This window comes from Sciurus carolinensis, chromosome 9 (genome assembly GCF_902686445.1).
Source record: "Sciurus carolinensis chromosome 9, mSciCar1.2, whole genome shotgun sequence".
In the NCBI taxonomy this organism is placed as follows: domain Eukaryota; kingdom Metazoa; phylum Chordata; class Mammalia; order Rodentia; family Sciuridae; genus Sciurus; species Sciurus carolinensis.
The window spans coordinates 73201490-73221729 of NC_062221.1; the positions used below are offsets into that span (position 1 = coordinate 73201490).

Genomic DNA, 20240 nt, shown 5'->3' on the forward strand with positions numbered 1-20240 from the left:
CATATGATGTAGATCAAGAAAATAAATGTCACCAAAGGACTGAAGGAAAGACATTTACTTAAACTGTGTCTAATTAACACTTTCACCAGTTCCTTAATGAGGAGGTATTAGACTTAGTGCCAGAACCTCACTCCCTAGGATTTGTATAACTTGTTTTGTTCACATTTACTGTAAAACAGGCAGACTCTGGTACATTCCATAGTGCTTTATCTCATAGCCCCTGAAGCAGGTTAGAGACCCCATGGCAGCTCTTCTCCAAATGTCAGCTGAGGAACCACATTCCCCCGTAGTCACACCCTTTGTAGTCCCCCTCCCAGGAGGAATCTAGGATGTTTGTCACTTGCTTTGACCAGTAGAATGTGGAGAAGTGACACTGTGCCAGTCTGGACCTATGCCATGAGAAGCCCTGTAGCTTCTGCCTTTGCCTTTTGCAGAGGCCTAAGCCACTGTGTGAGAAAGTCTGACCACCCTGCTGAGTGACCAGCTGAAGAAGAGACTGGTGCAAAAAGGTCACGTGAAGAGGGGGTGCCCTGAGATTCCACAGATGGGAGAGGCCCAGCAGCCCCACCTCCCAGCCATCCTCACCCGACTCTAGGCATGAGAGTAGCCCGCGGTCTTCCTGGTCCAGCCAGGCTTTCATATGACACAGTCTCAGCCAAGGTCACATGCAGCTCAACGCCTCAATTTTCCTCACCAACGGAAAATAAATGGTGGTAGGTTTAATCCAGTGAGCTTAGGGGAGATTTGTTACACGGCAGGAGATAATGGGAACAGAACCCCCCCTGGGGTTTTGTTAGAAATAGATCTGATCTGGGGTGGGTGGAGTGCCAACTGGCACCCACAGCCCGGCTCCCATTCTCTTACATCAGTCTTCCTTACAGAATGGTGCGGGGTGGGCAGCAGTATGACAGTAACGAGCTCTCTGGTACGTGCCAAACATCTCTCTTTCATGTGGATTTCATAAGACCAATTAGATGTGTGCTTTAATTGAATACAGCTGTGTTTGTTTCCGAGGGTAGCACCTGCTCCTCGCTGGGCTCAGTGATCTGTGAAATCCAGCCAGAAGAGGGTTGAAATGATGGTCTCTTGTATTCAGAGAGAGTAAACTATTTCAATGGGGACTTTGCAAAAGTAATCGCAAAATCTGGTGTTTAAACTGAATACCAAAGAGAAGTTTACGCTCTCAGCAAGGAAGAGTCATCAATAAATAGTGAATAAGCCAGGGAACTCAGTGTTTTCACATGCCTGGGGCTTGGCACCGCTGGGCTGCACTAAGCACACACATCTTTGCTGTTCTCTGGGAGGGTGATTTGTTGACATCGCTTGGCTAGGAGGAGGTGGAACCAGAATTTGAAACCAGCTCAGGTGGACTCCAAAATGAGTATTCTTAATTCAACATTATGCTGCATCTTTCATAAGATTTGTCTCTGAATAGGAAAACCTTTTATTAAAGTTCTTTCATTTCCACAACAGCCTGCAAACTTTTCCTAGGTGGTTCACCTCAGACAGCCCCTCCATGTCATGTGATTCTTTGATGTTCCTGGGCAGCAGGTAATTCCCCAACGCCTTCAGTTCTTTTCTTGCCATCTCAGTGACTTACTTGAACCATATCTAGAGGCATGTTGCCCCATGCCTTCTAACGTTCTGCAGGTCTTTTCTTGCACAAAGGAATGTTCAAGGTTGGGATGGTCATCCCTGGAATGTTGACCCCTAAGGAAAGCTTCATCTGTGTTCCACATCTTTTTTTTTTTTTTTCCCTAGTAATAGGGATCGAACCCGAGTGTGCTTTACCAATGAGCTATACTCTAGTCCTTATTTTTTATTTTGAGACAAGATCTTGCCCAGGCTGGCCTAAAACTTGTGATCCTCCTGCCTCAGCCCCCCACATAGCACAGATTACAAGCCTGTGCCCCCACACAGGCTACAGACATCTTTGACTTCCAAAGCAAGGCTGAGTTAAGAGATGACCATATGTCTAAAAACATGCAGGTTCTCTGGGGCTGATGCTTCTTGTGTTCTGCTGATTTGGTGCTTCTGGGCTTTGTTCCTCATCTACTGGGCCTTTTACTAAGCCCCTAAAAATATCAGTTCAGTCTAGTCACAACTGACCTTTGTAGAGCTTCGGGGTGGGCAACACATTCAGGATGGTCGCTCAGCATGCTGCCTGAAAAACCGATGACACTGTAGAGGCTCAGGGCCGTGTGGGGGCAACGGACTGTATCAGGATGACGTGTTTCTAAATTCTAAATTTCTTAACCACATTTTAATAATGTCATCAAATATGTTTGGGTAAAATAAAAATAATGAACATTCTTAATGTAATACAAATTAGGGTTCAGAGAAGATAGACTTAATACCAAGTTTTGAGGGTTTATTGGGAATCAGTCATCTCACTGAAAATATCAACTGTGTGACAAGCAGAAAATTCATATTTGAGAGGCCTGGAGGGGACTTCAAAGAGAGAGGCAGCTGCCCTTTGCCCGTGTGGAGAGACAGAGAGAGAGAGAGAGAGAGAGAGAGAGAGAGAAAGAGTGTGTGTGTGTGTGTGTGTATGTGTGTGTGTGTGTGTGTGTGTTTTCCTACTTAGAAGTAGAATACTGGTAACAATGTGCCACATCTCTCCTGATTAAAAACAAATAACAATGGCAAAATTCTTTCTAATATAAGAAATAATAATCTGTTTTACCAATAGCCAAAAACAAACTTTATGAAGAAACATTAGTTTTATCTTCAATAAAATCAGGAGGAAAATAAAATGTTTTCTGTACTAGTGTTGTTAATATTAGTTAGGAAGTTGCTTAATGCAATAAAACATGAGACAAAAAAAGGCATAACTCTTACAAAGTAAACAAAATCAATAGCACTTAGATATCAACGGAAAACTCTGAAAATTGTTTAGTATTCAGTAAAGTGAGAGCTGGAAGATAAAACATACAAATTAGTCCCTTTCATTTATACCATCAATAAATAATCATCACTAAAGAAACAAATTAAAGAAAACCTTAGAAGATGGAAAGATCTCCCATGTTCTTGGATAGGCAGAATTAATAATGTCAAAATGCTCATACTATTAAAGGCACTGTATAGATTCAATGCAATTCCAATTAAAAATCCCAAGATGTTCCTCATAGAAATAGAGAAAACAATCATGAAATTCATTTGGAAGAATAAAAGACCCAGAAAAGCCAAAGCAATCCTGAGCAGAAAGAGTAATGCAGGAGGTATCACAATACCAGAACTTCAACTTATACTACAGAGCAATAGTAACAAAAACAGCATGGTTTTGGCACCAAAATAGACAGGCAGACAAATGGCACAGAATACACAGACACAGAGACAACCCTACATAGTTATCTCATCCTAGACAAAGGTGCCAAAATCACACAATGGAGAAAAGATAGCCTCTTGAACAAATGGTGCTGGCAAAACTGGAAATCCATATGCAGCAAAATGAAATTAAACCCCTGTCTCTCACCCTGTACAAAACTCAACTCAAAATGGATCAAGGACCTAGGAATTAGAGACCCTGCATCAAATAGGAGAAAAAGTAGGCCCAAATCTTCATCATGTTGGCTTAGGACTAGACTTCCTTAACAAGACTCCCAGAGCACAAGAAATAAAAGCAAGAATCAATAAATGGGGCAGGGGGAGCTTTTTCTCAGCAAAGGAAACAATGAATAATGTGAAAAGAGAGCTTACAGAGTGGAAGAAAATCTTTTCCACATGCATTTCAGATAGAGCACTAATCTCCACAATTTATAAAGAACTTACAAAACTTTACACCAAAAATACAAAGAACCCAAGCAATAAATGGGCCAAGGAACTGGACAAACTTTACAGAAGAAGACATACAGGTGACCAACAAATATATGAAAAAGTGTCCAACATCTCTAGTAATTAGAGAAATACAAATCAAAACCACCCTAAGATTTCATCTCACCCCAATTAGAATGACTATTATCAAGAATACAAGCAATAATAGGTGTTGGCGTGGATGTGTGAAAAAAGGCACACTCACACATTGCTGGTGGAGGTGCAAATTGGTGCAGCCACTGTGGAAAGCAGTATGGAGATTCCTCAGAAAACTTAGAATGGACCCACCATTTGACCCAGTAATCCCATTCCTCTGTTTATATCCAAAGGACTTAAAATCAGCATATTACAGTAACGCAGCCACATAAGCAGCTCAATTCACAATAGGTAGATTGTGGAACCAACCTAGGTGTCCTTCAATAGATGAATGGATAAAGAAACTGTGGTATATACACAATGGAATATTATTCGGCCATAAAGAAGAATAAAATTTGCAGCTAAATGAATGGTATTGGAGAATATCATGCTAAGTGAAATAAGCCAATCCCAAAAAACCAAAGGCTGAATGTTTTCTCTGACAAGTGGATGATTATACATAACGGGGGAGGGCGGGGGTGTAAGGGAAGAATGGAGGAACTTTGGATTGTGTGGAGGGAAATGGAGGGAGCGGGAAGGGGATGGGAGAAGGAAAGATAGTGAAATGAGACAGACATCATTACCCTATGTACATGTATGATTACATGAATGGTGTGATTGTGTATAACCATAGAAATGAAAAGCTGTACCCCATTGGTGTACAATGAATCAAAATACAGTCTGTAAAAATAAAGTAAAAATAGAAGTAAATATCATAATAGAACATGAATTTAACAGGACAATATGAGGTAGGAACAAAAGCAAATGTCTGGAAATATTAACAAGACATGCCTGGGAGGAGAGTAAAATAAAAACTCGGACAGGTAGAAAGAGAAAGAGACCCTTAAGATTTAGGATTTCAGAGCTGTCCAATTTTTCCAAATTAATTTATAAATTTGATGCAATTCTCAAAATATTTCAATTTTTTTACTTACAGTTGGAAAAGTCAGGTCTTCATTTAGAAGGGAAATTGGCATACATTAACTTAATTTGTTAGGGGAAAAAAAAGGAGTAGAGATGGGAATGGAGAAGAATCATCCTACCAAATTGTAAACCCTTATTAATCTGCAATGTTTAAAGTAGTTGTTGCTGATAAAAAAGTGAAATAAAATTTTTAAATCCTCAATAAAAGATAATATGTAAGAATGTAATATGCTCATGAGTTAATTCTCACAAATCAGTGAAAAGAAATATTCAATAATTGATACTGAAACAATCTTTTAGTTGGAGAAGGAAAAATTTCATCTAAATCCTAACTTCACACTTCCATCATAGTAGGTCTTAGAAGAACTAAATGTAAGAGACAAAAGCAAAACAGAACAATTAAAAACTAAAGAAAATGTCTGAAAATATCTTTGTTATGAATGGAGACATATTTTTTGATGTCAGAGAGCTTAAACAGACCCCCTTTGCAATTAAAAACAACTTCCTATAACTGCTTCTCTGCATTCTGTACCTCCTCATGCTGAAGGTAGAGGTCAAAGAAGTTAAGACTGATATATTCTCTGGATAAGCACAGCCTAGCTAAGTCTACATACGGATGTCACCTGGATTTCATTCCTATGAATTGTAACTGCTTATATGGGACCTGAAGAGAAGGAATCTAGCTGTGTCTTCCCAGTTTGATCAAACTGTGTAAAATTCATTTTTCCTTTTTACATAGTTTGCCTGTTTCTTTTGCAGGCAGGTGGCTGAATCTAGTCAGCCTGGATCCAGGCAGCCTCCCTGGCTGGGCTGTCAGTAAAAAGATATGGTGGAAATCATAACAACAAAGAATAATGATTCTAACTATGTAGAAATTCCAAAAAATTGTCAAAAATGACAAAAATGGAAATTAAAGATGCTTTGAAGGAAAAGTTTGTAACAAACATGACAGTCCAAAGGACAGCGAGACAATTCATGATAAAATGAAATGCAGTTTTACATAGAAGACGTTCAGTCTTACTAATATTCAAAGAATACATATAAGTAGTAATAATATATCACCTTCAGCTATCAAATCAACAAAGATCTAAAGAGACATGTGTCCTCTGGTGTGTTGCTACTGGAAGAACAAAGCTCCACTTATGAATTATTCTGGCCAAAGGATTAAAGCATTTGTGTTTAACTAGCATACTACAGAAAAAACAGGAGGTAGAGAAGTATCAAAAGATGTTTTGGAAATACAATCAATCAAATCCAGAATGTGAAAATGTTTACGGACAAGGAACTAAATGTTTCTGATAAATAAATCAGAAAGAAAAAAAGGTTTTGTTACTGCTTGGCAGGGAGGTTGGGGCAGGGGGGTGGTGCAGGAGTGGGAGGGGGACTCTTATGGAGTAAAATGTCTTAGGAGGTTTATAATCCAAAGGTGCAATTTGTGGAACTTGTTTGGATCCTGACCCAAGCAAACAAACAAAAGACATTTAAGAGTCAATTAGGGCCAGGCTGTGGCTTACGCCTGTAATCCCAGCGGCTCAGGAGGCTGAGGCAGGAGGATCCGGAATTCAAAGCCAGTCTCAGTAACTTAGCGAGGCGCTAAGCAACTCAGTGAGACCCTGTCTCTAAATAAAATACAAAAAAGGGCTGGGGATGTGGCTCAGTGGTTGGGTGCTGCTGGGTTCAATTCCTGGTACCAAAAAAAAAGATTTGACTAGGGAAATTTGTACACTGATGGTATTAAATTATTTTTTAAAAAGTTATTTAAGGAATCATTAATTTTTTAAAAATTATGGTTACGTTTTTGAAAAATGCCCCTGTCAATCCCTTCTCTCTTAGAAAAATAAACAGTAGTTATGGATAAAATGATATGACATATGGGATTTGATTTAAAAAATCCAGTGAGAGTTTCCTTCCCTGTTGACCGCAGTGGTCACGTAGTGAAAATGCTCCTGCTGGCTCTGCTGGCTCTGCTGGCTCTCCTTCATGCTGCAGCGTGGGCTGTAGCTGCTACCACTGGGGCAGCTCCTGTGGCCACTGCCTCTGAGCAGAAGATGGCTGTGCCTCTTACATCTGCCGATCTTGGCAAATCTGCCAGGGACATCTTCACCAAAGGCTATGATTTTAGCTTAATAAAACTCAATTTGAAAACAAAATCTGAGAATGGATTGGGATTTACAGGCTCAGGGTCAGCCAACACAGAGACCACCAAAGTGACAGACAGCCTGGAAACCAAGTACAGGTGGACTGAATCCTGCCTGACCTTTGCGGAGAAGTGGTACAGGGGACGGCACACTAGGCACTGAGATCACCGTGGAGGATCAGCTTGCACGTGGACTGAAGCTGACCTTCCATTCATCCTTCTCACCTAACGCTGGGGGTGGGGGATGCCAAAATCAAGACAGGGTGCAGACAGGAGCACATCAACTGGGCTGTGATGTGGACCTTGACATTGCTGGGCCTTCAATCCAGGGAGCTCTGGTGCTGGATTATGAAGGCTGGCTGCCTGGCTGGCTACCAGATTAATTTTGAGATGGCAAAGTCCTAAGCAACCCAGAGCAACTTTGCAGTTGGCTACAAGACTGACGAATTCCAGCTTCCCACTAATGTGAACCATGGGACAGAGTTTAGCGACTCCATTAATCAGAAGGTGAACAAGAAGTTGGAGACTGTGATCAATCTCCCCTGGACAGCAGGAAACAGTAACACTGGCTTTGGAATAGCATCAGATTGACCCTGAGGCCTGCTTCTCCGCCAAAATGAACAACTCTAGTCTGATTGGTTTAGAATACACTCAGATCCCAAATTGGCAAGAATGTCAATGCTGGTGGTGGCAAACTTGTTCTAGGACTGGAATTTCAAGTATAAATGAATGCACAATCATTGATTTTAAACTGTTTTGCAGCATAGCTGCCTTCAGAATTTAGTGTACCTTTTAATGTTGTATGTCTGGGATGCAAGAATTGCTAAAAATCATGTTAGACCCTCCAGGTTAAAGAGGATTCTTTTGTACCATTTCAGAGGTACAAAAGAAACCAAGTCCAAAAAAAGGTCCTTTCAGCTATAGACTTGAGTGTGTGAGGGACTTGGTGGCCCCATTAGAGATGCCAGGTTTCTTTTTTTAAATTCTGGAAATGGCTGCAAGTGGAAGCTGATAATGTACAGGTACTTTGTAAGTCTGTATTGAGTAAATGCATGGAACTGTGACTCTCTGAGAATCAAACCTTGGTTTCCTAACCCTAATTGATAAGAAGCTTGGTGGTGTGTACAAACTCATCTGAAAGGGAATTTTTAGACAGATCTTCATGACCTTTTCCCACCCTAGCCCATGTCTGCAGGCTGTGGTCACTTATAGGGAATATTCCTCAAACTTATTGTCAGCAGTCGCTGACACCGTGATCTAAATAAATCAAACAGTCTGGACAGAGAAACAGGAAATGGTAAAGACTCACCATAGACTGTAGGCCTTTGCAGTTACTGAGGCTGAGCTACAAGCTGAGGGGAAGCCTCGCTCAGCAGGCATCACAGCAAGCTGTGATGTGAGTTCGCCCTGCGCTGCCTCACCTCATGCTGTGTGCTGGAGCTTGCCCTTCCCCCAGTCCTTTGTCTCAGACTTGTTTCCAGACAGAATCACTTAGGGACACTTGGTTTGTTTACATTAGTATGATGTATAGCTTCCCTATAGGTTGGTTCTGTTATGTTTTAACAAGTGTGTTAACCTGATTGGATAATGTGCCTATACATGTCTTGGACGAGCCTAAGTAAAATTAGATCTGTGCCTTCCGAGTCTGGTCTCCGATGTCTTTTCTGGGAGGCATTGTTCGTCCTCACTCTCAGTGGGACCCCTGTCTCCAATAACAACAGTCACTTTTTCTTTTTCATGCTTTTGGGATGGAGAGGGTGGGCATGATTAAGTCAATCATTCAGGACTTAATTCCTTTTTGTGTTGTGGTTTTCTTGTCCATAGAATATGATTCTCCACTGAAACTTCTTGCTTCATCAAAGAAGCTATGAAGAGAAGAGAGAAGATGGCAGAGTAGAGGAAAGCGGCATTCCAACCTGCGCCATGGCTCAGGACCCAAGCAGCCAATGTACAACTTCTTGGTGAGAAAGAGGGATTTCACTAAAATTTAATATTGAATACTCAAGGTGGCTTAGGGATTTAGAAGTTTGACTACAATAAATAAAGAAGACTGGATGCATTGCCGTCTACCCAGCAGCCCCATAGGAAGCACTAGGAGGGGGATCCTCATCTTGGTACAGAGGAAGCTGAGATCAAAAATGCCACCTAATCTTGGTTGATCCAGAGCCTACACTGTAAGCTGGTGCTTGAGAATTGTGCTCTGTATCTCAACTGGCCACAGAGGGCTGAGGCAGGAGCCTTTTTGGGGCAAGTGCACCACCAAGGCTACTACAGGACCCAGGACATCAGAAAAAAATAAAAACAACACAAAACACAGTCACAATATCCTGGTAGGTACCTATAGCGTAATCTAGGGTATCCTGGTGGAATGTGAGAAAAACAGGCATGGGGTAGACTGTACCCAGGGGGATTTGGGTCAGAAGGGCAAAAGGGAGCCCACTCCCTTCTCTCTCTCTCTTTTTTGGGTGTGTGTGTATGTGTGTGTGTGTGTGGTGGGGGTTAGTTACCGGGGATTGAACTCAGGGGCACTAGACCACTGAGCCACCTCCCCAGCCCTATTTTGTATTTTATTTACAGACAGGGTCTCACTGAATTGCTTAGCGTCTCACTTTTGTTGAGGCTGGCTTTGAACTCTCCATTCTCCTGCCTCAGCCTCTCCAGCCACTGGAATTACAGGCATGTGAGGCCACTCCCTTCCCCTTTGTGTCTGGCAGCTCAGATGGCCAGTTGAAGCAGGTTGGGAGTCTGAACAGGTGTGGGTGAACACACCTAAGGACTAAGTCCAGTAAAACTGTACTCCTGGGCATCAGGGAGTGGAGGATCAGTCCCCGTCACCTGGCCCATGATTGGACTTCTTGGGAAGCTCCTGAGAACCAGACCCACATGAGAGATGGGTTATTCTCTAGTCCAAGGGGCAGGTCTATCTAGTCTTTCCAAAGAACTCTCCACCCAACAAGACCCCTGAGGCCTGATTAAACCTAAGCCCCACCTGCTGGAACTCCCCCAAAGAATGCTGCAGAAGAGGTACCCTGGGAGTGCACTGAACTGTTCCCAGCGGACAAAATACCAACTGACAGTATGTCCTAACCCATTCCACCTCATTCAAGTGAGAAGGGAAGCCGAGTCTCACATCAAACAACTTCAGTTTTAGGCCTCTCCAAATGGCAGCTCAGAGAGCAACACAAAAATAGGAAAGGGTTAACAACCATCACCCCTTGCTCTATCAATACATGACTCAAGAGGAATTAAAGGACTTGGGTTCTAGCTCAGTGGTAGAGTGCTTGCCTAGCACATATGAGGCACTGGGTTTGATCCTCAGTGCCACACAAAAAAATTAAGTTAAGGTATTATGTCCATCTACAACTAAGTTGTTGTTTTATGTTCGTTTGTTTTTTTAAACAAGGAATTGGAAAGTCTGTGATATATAGACAGTGACCACACAATCAGGTCAACTATTTTGACCACCTCAGTGAAGATGGTTTCTTCATTCTTCATTAAGATTTTGGATTAAAAACATTTTAAAAATTTATTATTGTTATTATTTCTGTGTGTGTGTGTGTGTGTGTGTGTGTGTGTGTGTGTATCCTGGCTGTGCTTATTGGTTCAGGGACATATATACAAATACTTATTTGTTTCTTTTTCTCTCAATTTTTTTCATTTTTTAATGTAAATAATTTTTCCTCGCATTGTCTTTTGAGGGCTTGGGGTTTTTAAATTGTATATTTTGATTTGTTTTTATATTGTTTTCAGTGTCTATTTCTCTTTCTCTCTTATCTTCTCCTGTTAATGCCAAATTCTATTGCTCTCTCTCCCTCTCTCCCAATACCCTGCTTCTGCTATTCCCCCCTCCTTCCATAGAAACATCACCTGTTACATCTCTTCTGCATTCTCTTTGTTCATTTTTTGAAATTGTAAACTCTTTTCTAACTTCCTAACACATTTCCTTTCCCCCTAATTAACTGTATATCAACCCTCTTTGGGAAGTAATTGGTGTATATAACTCCTGCTCCCCTGTTAATGCTAATACAATCATTACTGCCCTGGATGATATAGTTGACACCTGTGTTTCCTTTAAAGTCAGATCTAGTTCATGATTATTGTTTTTACTGTTGACAATTACTGAACCTACCATTCCTCTTTATTTTTATTTTTCTGGTTCATATCAGTACATTATTTTTTGAAAGTTTATTTTTATTTTTATAATTTATTCTTTTTAGTTATACATGACAGTGGAATGTATTTTGATATTTTATACATACATAGAGTAGAACTTCCCATTCATGTGGTTGTACATGATGTGGAATTACATTGGTTGTGTATTCATATATGAACAGAGGAAAGTACTGTTCAATTCATTCTACTATCTTTTCTATTCCCATTTCCCTTCCTTCCCTTCATCCCCTCAGTCTAATCCAAAGTATTTCTATGTTTTGCCACCGTCCCCAACCCCCATTATTGTGAGTTAGCATCTGCATATTGGAGAGAACATCTGGTCTTTGGTTTTTTGGGATTGGCTTATTTCACTTGGCATGATAGTCTCCAGGTCCATTCATTTATTGGCAAATGCCATAATTTCATTCTTCTTTAAGGTGGAGTAATATTCCACTGTGTATAGATACCACATTTTCTTTATCCATTCATCTTTTGAGGGGCACCTAGGCTGGTTCCATAGTTTAGCTATTGTGAATTGAGCTGCTCTAAACATTGATGTGGCTATGTCACTATCATATGCTGATTTTAAGTCCTTTGGGTATATGCTGAGGAGTGGGATAACTGGGTCAAATGTGTTTTTTATATAAGTACTAAAAGAATAAAGATTTTTATTAAGCATTGTAAGTGCATTCAATAGCCTCTGGATAGGCCATACCACAATCCATCGATGGTCAATCGGACCCAACAGCAGTTCATTCTTCGCAATCCACGAGTTAGGGAGAACTCCCTTCATCTTACAGTAAGTTACTACTTAGCTCTTGCAGGCAGGGGTTGGGGAATTATACCTCATTTCTGATCACTAATGTGATAAAGAGCATCAGAAGTATATGAAAACAATAAGTGATTCTGATTTCAAAGTACATTGTTTGGAAACATTAACAAAAGCATCAAAATGATAGATGTATACTTGCTAAATTCTTGATGGAAAAGTTCTCAAGAACAAGCAGTTTGTTTCCTGCTGTATAAGGGGGTGGGGGATTTCTTCAAGATCAAAGGGGTTTTTTTCTCTTTACAGAATTTCGTATTTTACTAATGTGAAGGCATAAAACAGCAACAAAGAACAATAATGCATTCAGCAGTGAATATATCAGGGTAATGTTGATATTTGAAAATAGCTAGATAATTTTGGGGGGTATTTAGAATAAATGCAACAGAAGTCAATAATCACAAAATTTTAAGGTGAGAGCAAAATCGGTCAATGACTAAACAGAGATAACATCTTTTATAGGACTATTAGTGATTATTAGCATTTTTGTTCTGCAAATGGGCACATACTGGTAAGAATGGAAGGAAGGGCAATAACTTGCAAGATATTAAACTATACACTCTAAAAATTATGAACCATGCGGAAGTTTAGCTCAAGTAGTAGTACTAATGGTCTACATCTGATTCAAAATCACATAGTTTATTGATCACAGATGCATGGTATTAGTCACCAATGTGTTTCAGAACACATTGTTGTTTTTGAAAGGTCATTCACATCTCTATGATTTCAACTTTATCTCCTTTTAACTTGCTTAGGACTGGTCCCCGGCTGAAAACGGAGTGATGGCTGAGGAGAAGCCAGTGTCCCAGACGAATGGGAGCCCAGGCGACACCAGGGCCCCCAGTCACTCCGAAAGTGCCTTGAACAATGACTCTAAAATATGCACTACAAATCCTCATTTAAATGCACTAAGTACACAGCACTGCCGCAGGGAGGCTGCTCTGGAGGCTGCTGTCTTAAGAGAGTAAACTTAGGGCTGGGAATATAGCTCAGTTGAGAGTAAACTTATTTTTTTAATAGAGGGTGAAGGATGCTGGAAAGGTAAGGATTTAGGAATAGCTGAAGAGAGAGCCTGCAGTTATGTAAGTTTTGTCCTTTCTGCAAGAGAAAAATGAGGACTTTGGAAACTCACATCCCTCTTTGATCAGAGATTTAAACAATGTATTTTGAGTTTTAACCTGTTGTAGTCAAAATGCTACCATAAAACAAAAAGGAGAGAAAGCAAATGAAGGGCATTTGACTCCTGCACTTAAAATGAAGTGCACACAAAGTTTAAACTGGTTATGACAAAAGCCTAGAGTTGTATTTCTTGAACTATAAAGAAAACAAATTTTGGCAGTCTTTAAGTATATATAGCTTAAAATATAATTTTTACCATTTGGCACAATATGTATTCCATTATACTTGATTTTGCATTACTGTCTCACAATGAAGCTTTGTTTAAAGCTTTGGTTTTTATGATTATGAAAGAAATAAGGCACAACCACAGTTTTTCTTTCTTACTTAAATTTCATCACTGTTGATGTGGTTCTTTTGTGTTAAAAATGCAACTATTGAAACTAAAAAAATTATAGAGTAATATTGCTATTCTACAGATTTTGAATATACACTACATCATACATACTTTACAAATGTGTTTCTATTCCAAGTTTTCTAAGGAATCTCCACACTGCTCTCCAGAGTGGCTGCACTAAATTTGCAGTCCCACCAGCAATGTATGAGTGTACCCTTTTCCCCACATCCTCACCAATATTTTTTGTAGCTTGTATTCTTGATAATTGCCATTGTGATGGGAGTGAGATAAAATCTCAGTGCAGTTTTAATTTGCATTTCTCTAACTACTAAAGCTGTTGAACATTTTTTCATTTATTTGTTGACCGATCATGTTTCTTCTTCTGTCAAGTGTCTGTTCAGTTCCTTAGTCCATTTATTGATTTTTTGGGTTATTTGTGGTTTTTTTTTTTTTTTTGGATGTTAAGTTTTTTGGGTTCTTTGTATAAACTGGAGATTAATGTTCTATTTGAGGTGCAGGAGGCAAAGATTTTCTCCCATTCTGTAGGTTCTCTCTTCACATTCTTGATTGTTTCCTTTGCTATGAAGAAGCTTTTGAGTTTGATACCATCGCATTTGTTGATTCTTGATTTTACTTCTTGAGCTTTAGGAGTCTTGTTACAGAAGTCAGTTCCCAAGCTGGCATGATGAAGATTTGGGCTTACTTTTTCTTTAATAGGTGCACAGTATGTGGTCTGGACTAGGTCCTTGATCCACTTTGAGTTTATTTTTGTGCAAGGTGAGAGATAGGAGTTTAATTTCATTTTGATACCTGTATATTTCCAGTTTTCCTAGCATCATTTGTTGAAGAGGATATCTTTTCTCCAATGTATGGTTTATGACACTCTTGTCTAGTAGGAGATAACTATATTTATGTGGGTTTGTCTCTGTGTCTTCTATTCCATTCCTCTTTCTTGATGGCAATTATTGTTGAAAATGTCATGGTAGGAACTGGGTATTTACTTTACACTGTGTATTGTTGTTTGTCATGGTTGTAACTATTGCTTATTTCACACCATTCTGGAATGTGCTGGCAACCTACAGGGACCCTGAAAGTTCAAAGGTTAGAGATAGCTGCTACATTCCCTGACATTACTCCAACTCAAAGAACGGAGAAGACAAAAAAGCCCCAAACCAACAAAAAAGGACCCAAAGAGGAACAATCAGAGAGGAACTCATGTCCCACCCCTTGGCATCTACACATACATCAAAAACAGAGAGAAGTCCCAGAACAAATAATATCACTATGCACAAAAGAACATATGCAAAAAAAGAGGTAGGGAAATTCGCCTCAATTGATACACAAGTCCAAGACCTCTGAAAATATGAGAAAAAGGCAAAAAAATCTCCCTGCAATACACAACCCCCCAACAAAGGATGCCCCTCATAGTCAAGTGGACAAAAGTTGAGAGAAAGATTATTAAAAAACCTGATTATTAAACTGTTCAATGAACTAAAAGAAGATCTAAGGGAGGAAATAAGAGAGTTATTACAGGAGATGAAAGACCAATTTAATAAAGAAATAGAAATATTGTAAAGAAACCAAGCAGAACTTTTAGAAATGAAAGAAAGACACAACCAATCAAATTGACTCAATTGAAGGCATCACAAACAGATTAGATTGAGTAAAAAATAGAACCTCAACCCTGAATGCCAAACTTCAGACATTGAAGACAGGCTATATGATCTTGAATACATGGAAGGTAACAAAGGAAAAAAAATATAGAACTTAACCACAATATGCAAGAACTTTGGGACAACTTTAAAAGACCAAACCTGAAAATCACTGGGATAGAATAGAACATGGAGACACAAACTAAAAACATAAAGAATGTTTTTAATGAGATGGTTACAGAAATCTTTTTCATATCAGAAATGAGTTGGACAATCACCTATGGGAGACTTACAGGACCCCAAATAGAACTAATCAAATGAAAAGTTAACCAAGACATATCACTGCCAAAATGTCTAACAGCAAATAAGGAATGAATATTAAAAGCCACAAGAGAGAAAACATCAGGTCACATTTAGAGGCAAATCAATAAGTCTCATTTCTGATTTCTCAGTTCATACCTTAAAATCAAGGAGGGCCTAGAATGAGATATTCCAAACCCTAAAAGAAAACAACTTTCAACCAAGACTACTATACCCAGCAAAGCTCAGTTTCAAATTTGAGGAGAAAATGAAAATATAAAAATATGTTGGAATAAACCAAAATAACTCATGAGTACAAGGCCAATACTACAAAGAATACTCAAAGGAATACAGAGGAACTAAAAAACAATTCCCAAAGCTCCCAAACAGGAAGTCCAATAGAAGAATATCCATTAAATCAGAATCAAGACAAGAAAAAGTATAGCAAAAAACTAAAATGGCAGCCAATGACAAACACATATCCATATTAATGCTGAATGTTAATGGTCTCAACTTTCAAATTAAAAAAGATACAGATTAGCAGAATGGATCAAAAAACAAGACCCAACCATATATTGTTTACAAGAGACTTATCTCATAGATAAAGACATCCAAAGACTGAAGGTAAAAGAGTGGCAAAAATATTCCAAGTATATGGTTCAAGAAACGAGCAGGAGTAGCTATCCTCATATCTGACAGATTTCCAGCAAAAATTAATCAAAGAGACCAAGGCCAGGCCACTACATCCTAGTAAAGGGAGCAATCCAACAAGCAGATAAAACAACAGTAAATATTTATGCCCCAAATGTCAATGTACCAATTTACATGTAAAATATATTCTATGTAATTAGAATGGTATTAAATCCCACCTAGACCCCAACCCAATAATACTGGGTGATTTCAACACGTTTATCACCAATAGATAGGTCATCAAAACATAAAATCAATAGAGATATAACCAACCTAAACATGATAAATCAAATGAACCTAATGAACATTTAAAGAAAACTTGATGCCAAAACAGCTGAATTTATCTTCTTCTCGGCTGTGCATAGAAGTTTTTCCAAAACAGTTCCTATTCCAGACCACAAAGAATCTTAGCAAATACAAAAGCAAAAATAGATATGATCCCATGTATCCTATCAGATCATAATGGAATGAAGCTAGAAATCAACAGCAAAAAAAATAATAGAAACAACATAAACACATGGAGATTGAACAATGCTCTCTTAAATGAAGAATGGATCAAAGAATAAATGAGAATAGAAATCAAGAAATTCTTAGAAATGAACAAGAACAAGATACAATATATCAAAATCTCTGGGGCAGTATAGGAGCAGCTCTGAAAGGAAAATGTATAGTACTGAGTAACAATATTAAAAAATTAGAGCAATCCTAAATTAAAAAAACTTATGCTCCACCTCAAGGCCTTAGAAAAAGAAGAACAAACTAGTAGAAGTCAAGAAATAATTAAGATCAGAGCCAAAATCAATGAAATTGAGAATAAGAAAATAATATACAGGATCAATGCAAATGATCAATGCAAATCTTGCAAAGATAAACAAGATTGGTAAACCCTTAGCCAAACTCACCAAAAGAAAGAGTGAGAGGATATAGATAAATGAGATCAGAGAGATAAAAGGAGATATTACCATATATTCTTCTGAGTCCAGAGGATTATGAGAGCCTATTTTGAAAATTACTATAAATTGGGAAATCTGGAAGATATTGACAAATTTCTAGACACACATGACCTACCCAAATTGAATCAGAAAGATATAGAAAACCTAAACAGACCAATATTAAGTAATGAAATTGAAACAGCAATTAAAACCTTTCAAAAAAGTCCTGAATTTTCAGTTGAATTCTATCAGACCTTTACAGAAGATCTAACACCAGTCTTTCTCAAATTATTCCATAAAATTGGAAAGGGAGGAAATACTCACAAATACTTTTTATGAAGCCAGTATAACCCTGATACTAAAACTAGACAAAGATACGTCAAGGAAGTAAAACTATAGACAAATATCTCTGATGAGCACAGAAGCAAAAATCCTTAATAAAAATATTAGCAAACTGCATTCAAAAGCACATCAAAAAGATAATACACCATGACAAATTAGGTTTCATCTTAGGGATGCAAGGTTGAACCAACATAGTGAATCAATAAAAGTAATTCACCACTTTAAACAGAATTAAGGAAAAAAAATCACATGATCATCTCAATAGACGGAGGAAAACCCTTTGATAAAATCCAACACCTATTCATATTAAAAACTCTGGAGAAGCTAGGGTTCGAAGGAACTTACCTCCACATTGTACGGGCCATTTGTGACAAATCCAAAACCAATATTATCTTAAAAGGTGAAAAACTAAAAGCATTTCCTCTAAAATCAGGAACAAGACAAGGATATCCACTCTCATCACTGTTATTCAATATAGTCCTCAAAACATTAGCTAGAGTGATCAGGCAACAAGAAGAAATCAAAGAGATACAAAGAGAAAAAGAGATGTCAAAACTATCCTATAGCTAGAAGACCGCCCCCCAAATAAAACCTCTCCCAGAAGAGTTCTAGAGCTTATAAACGAGTTTAACAAAGTAGCAGAGTACAGTATCAATACCAATAAGTCAATAACTTTCCTATACTCTGACAGTGATTCAGCCACGGAAGAACTCAGGAAAACCATCCCATTCAAAATAACCTCAAAAAAAATTTAAAAGTTAACCTGACCAAGGAGATTAAAAGTTCTACAATGAAAATTGTAGAACACTGAAGAAAGAAATTGAAGACAAAATTTGAAGATAGAAGGACCTCCCATGTTCTTGGAAAGGCAAAATCAGTATTGTCAAAATGACCATACTGCCAAAAGCAATATACAGATTCAATGCAATCCCCATCAAAAGACCAATGGCATTCTTCACAGAATTCGGAAAACAATTCTTATATTCATTTGGAAGAATAAGAGACCTGGTATAGCTAAAGCAATACTGAGCATTGAAAAGTGAAGCAGGAGGTATCACAATACCAGACCTTAAATATACTACAGAATTTCAGTAACAAAAATAACATGGTATTGGCATCAACATAGATATGAAAACCACTGGAACAGAAGACATGAGGACAAATTCACATACATATAGCCATTTGATATTTGAGAAAGGTGCCAAAAATTTATCCTGGAAAAAAGACAGCCTTTTAAACAAATGATGCTGGGAATACTGGATAGCTATATGTAGAAAAATGAAATTAGACACCTCTCTCTCACCCTGCTCAAAACTCAAATTGAAATGGATCAAAGACTCAGGAATAAGACCAGAAACTTTACAACAGCTAGAAGAAAACAGTCCATCATATAGGTACTGGCACTGACTTCCTTAACAAGAACCCCAAAGCGCAAAAAATAAACCAAGAATAAATATGTGAGATGTCAAATCAAGAAGCTTCTGTGCGGTAAAGGAAATGATTAATAGCACGAAGAGAGAGCCTACAGAATGGAAGAAAATGTTGGCCAGCTACGCCTTTAATAGGGGATTATATACAGAACCTACAAAGAACTCAAAAAACTTAACACCCCCCAAAAAAAAAAAATCAATAAATGGACAAAAGAATGAAACAGAAACTCCTCAAAAGAAGAAACACAAATGGCCAACAAATAAGTGAAAAATAGTTCAATTTCTAGCAATTGGGAAATGCAATTAAAAACTACACTAATATTTTATCTTGCTTTAGTCAGAAGGTCAGTGATCAAGAAAACAAACAACAGCAAATGCTGGCGAGGTTGTGGGGAGAAAGGTACACTAGTACAATGCTGGTGGGGCTGCAAACTGGTACAACCACTCTGGAAAGCAGTAGGGAAATTCCTCAAAAAATTAGGGAAGGAACCACCATATGACCCAGCTATCCCACTCCTTGTTATTTTCCCAAAAGATCTAAAATTGGCATACTACAACAATACAGTCACATCAATGTTTAAAGCAGCACAATTCACAATAACTAATTATCAAATCAACCCAGATGCCCATTAATTGATGAATGGATTAAGAAATTACGGTGTATACACACACACACACACACACACACACACACACACACAATGGAGTTCTACTTGGCCAAAAAAAAAAAAAGAATGAAATTATGGCATTTGCTGGTAAATGGATGAAAATAGAACATCATGCTAAGTAAGACAAGCCAAACTCAAAAACTCAAAGATTGAATGTTTTCTTTCATATGCAGAAACAGAATAAAGAAAAGGGGAGGGAAGGATAGAATAATATAAAGAATCAATCAAATATAAATTAATACATGTGTGAAAGGAAGTCTAGTGGAGTAGAGGAAGAACAATAGGAGAGGAGAGGGAGGACAGGAAGGCAAAGGGGGAAGATCATGACAAAAATCAATGTTGGTGTATGTATGAATTTGTCAGGATGAAGTCAACTACTGTGTACAGGGATCTAACTAAAAGAAGGGGAGGAAAGAAACTATGAAGACCAATAAACACATGAAAATATGCTCAAGAACATGAATTATTAAGGACACACAGAAGACAACAAAGAAATATCTCTTAAAGCAAACAAAGAAGACTATAATTAAACAGATAACCATTACTGGTGATAATATGGGGACACTGAACTCTCATTTGCTGCTAGCAGGAATGTCAAATAGCTACACCATTTTACAATTTTCCGTTACTTTAAATGCTGAACGTAAATTTGAACACATTTTGGGTTTCTTACGATGTTAAACATAAATTTGCCTTATGACCCAGCAACTCTCCTGAAAGTCAGAG

The 20240-nt window shown here is 38.4% G+C and overlaps 1 protein-coding gene and 1 pseudogene across 1 annotated transcript in view; one reads left to right on the forward strand and one right to left on the reverse strand.

The window, feature by feature from the left end:
- Nr1i2 (nuclear receptor subfamily 1 group I member 2) overlaps positions 1–20240 on the reverse strand; it is a 59182-nt gene that overhangs the window by 14473 nt on the left and 24469 nt on the right. The gene's annotated exons all lie outside the window — the stretch shown is intronic.
- Positions 6921–7793, forward strand: LOC124992778 (voltage-dependent anion-selective channel protein 1-like; annotated as a pseudogene).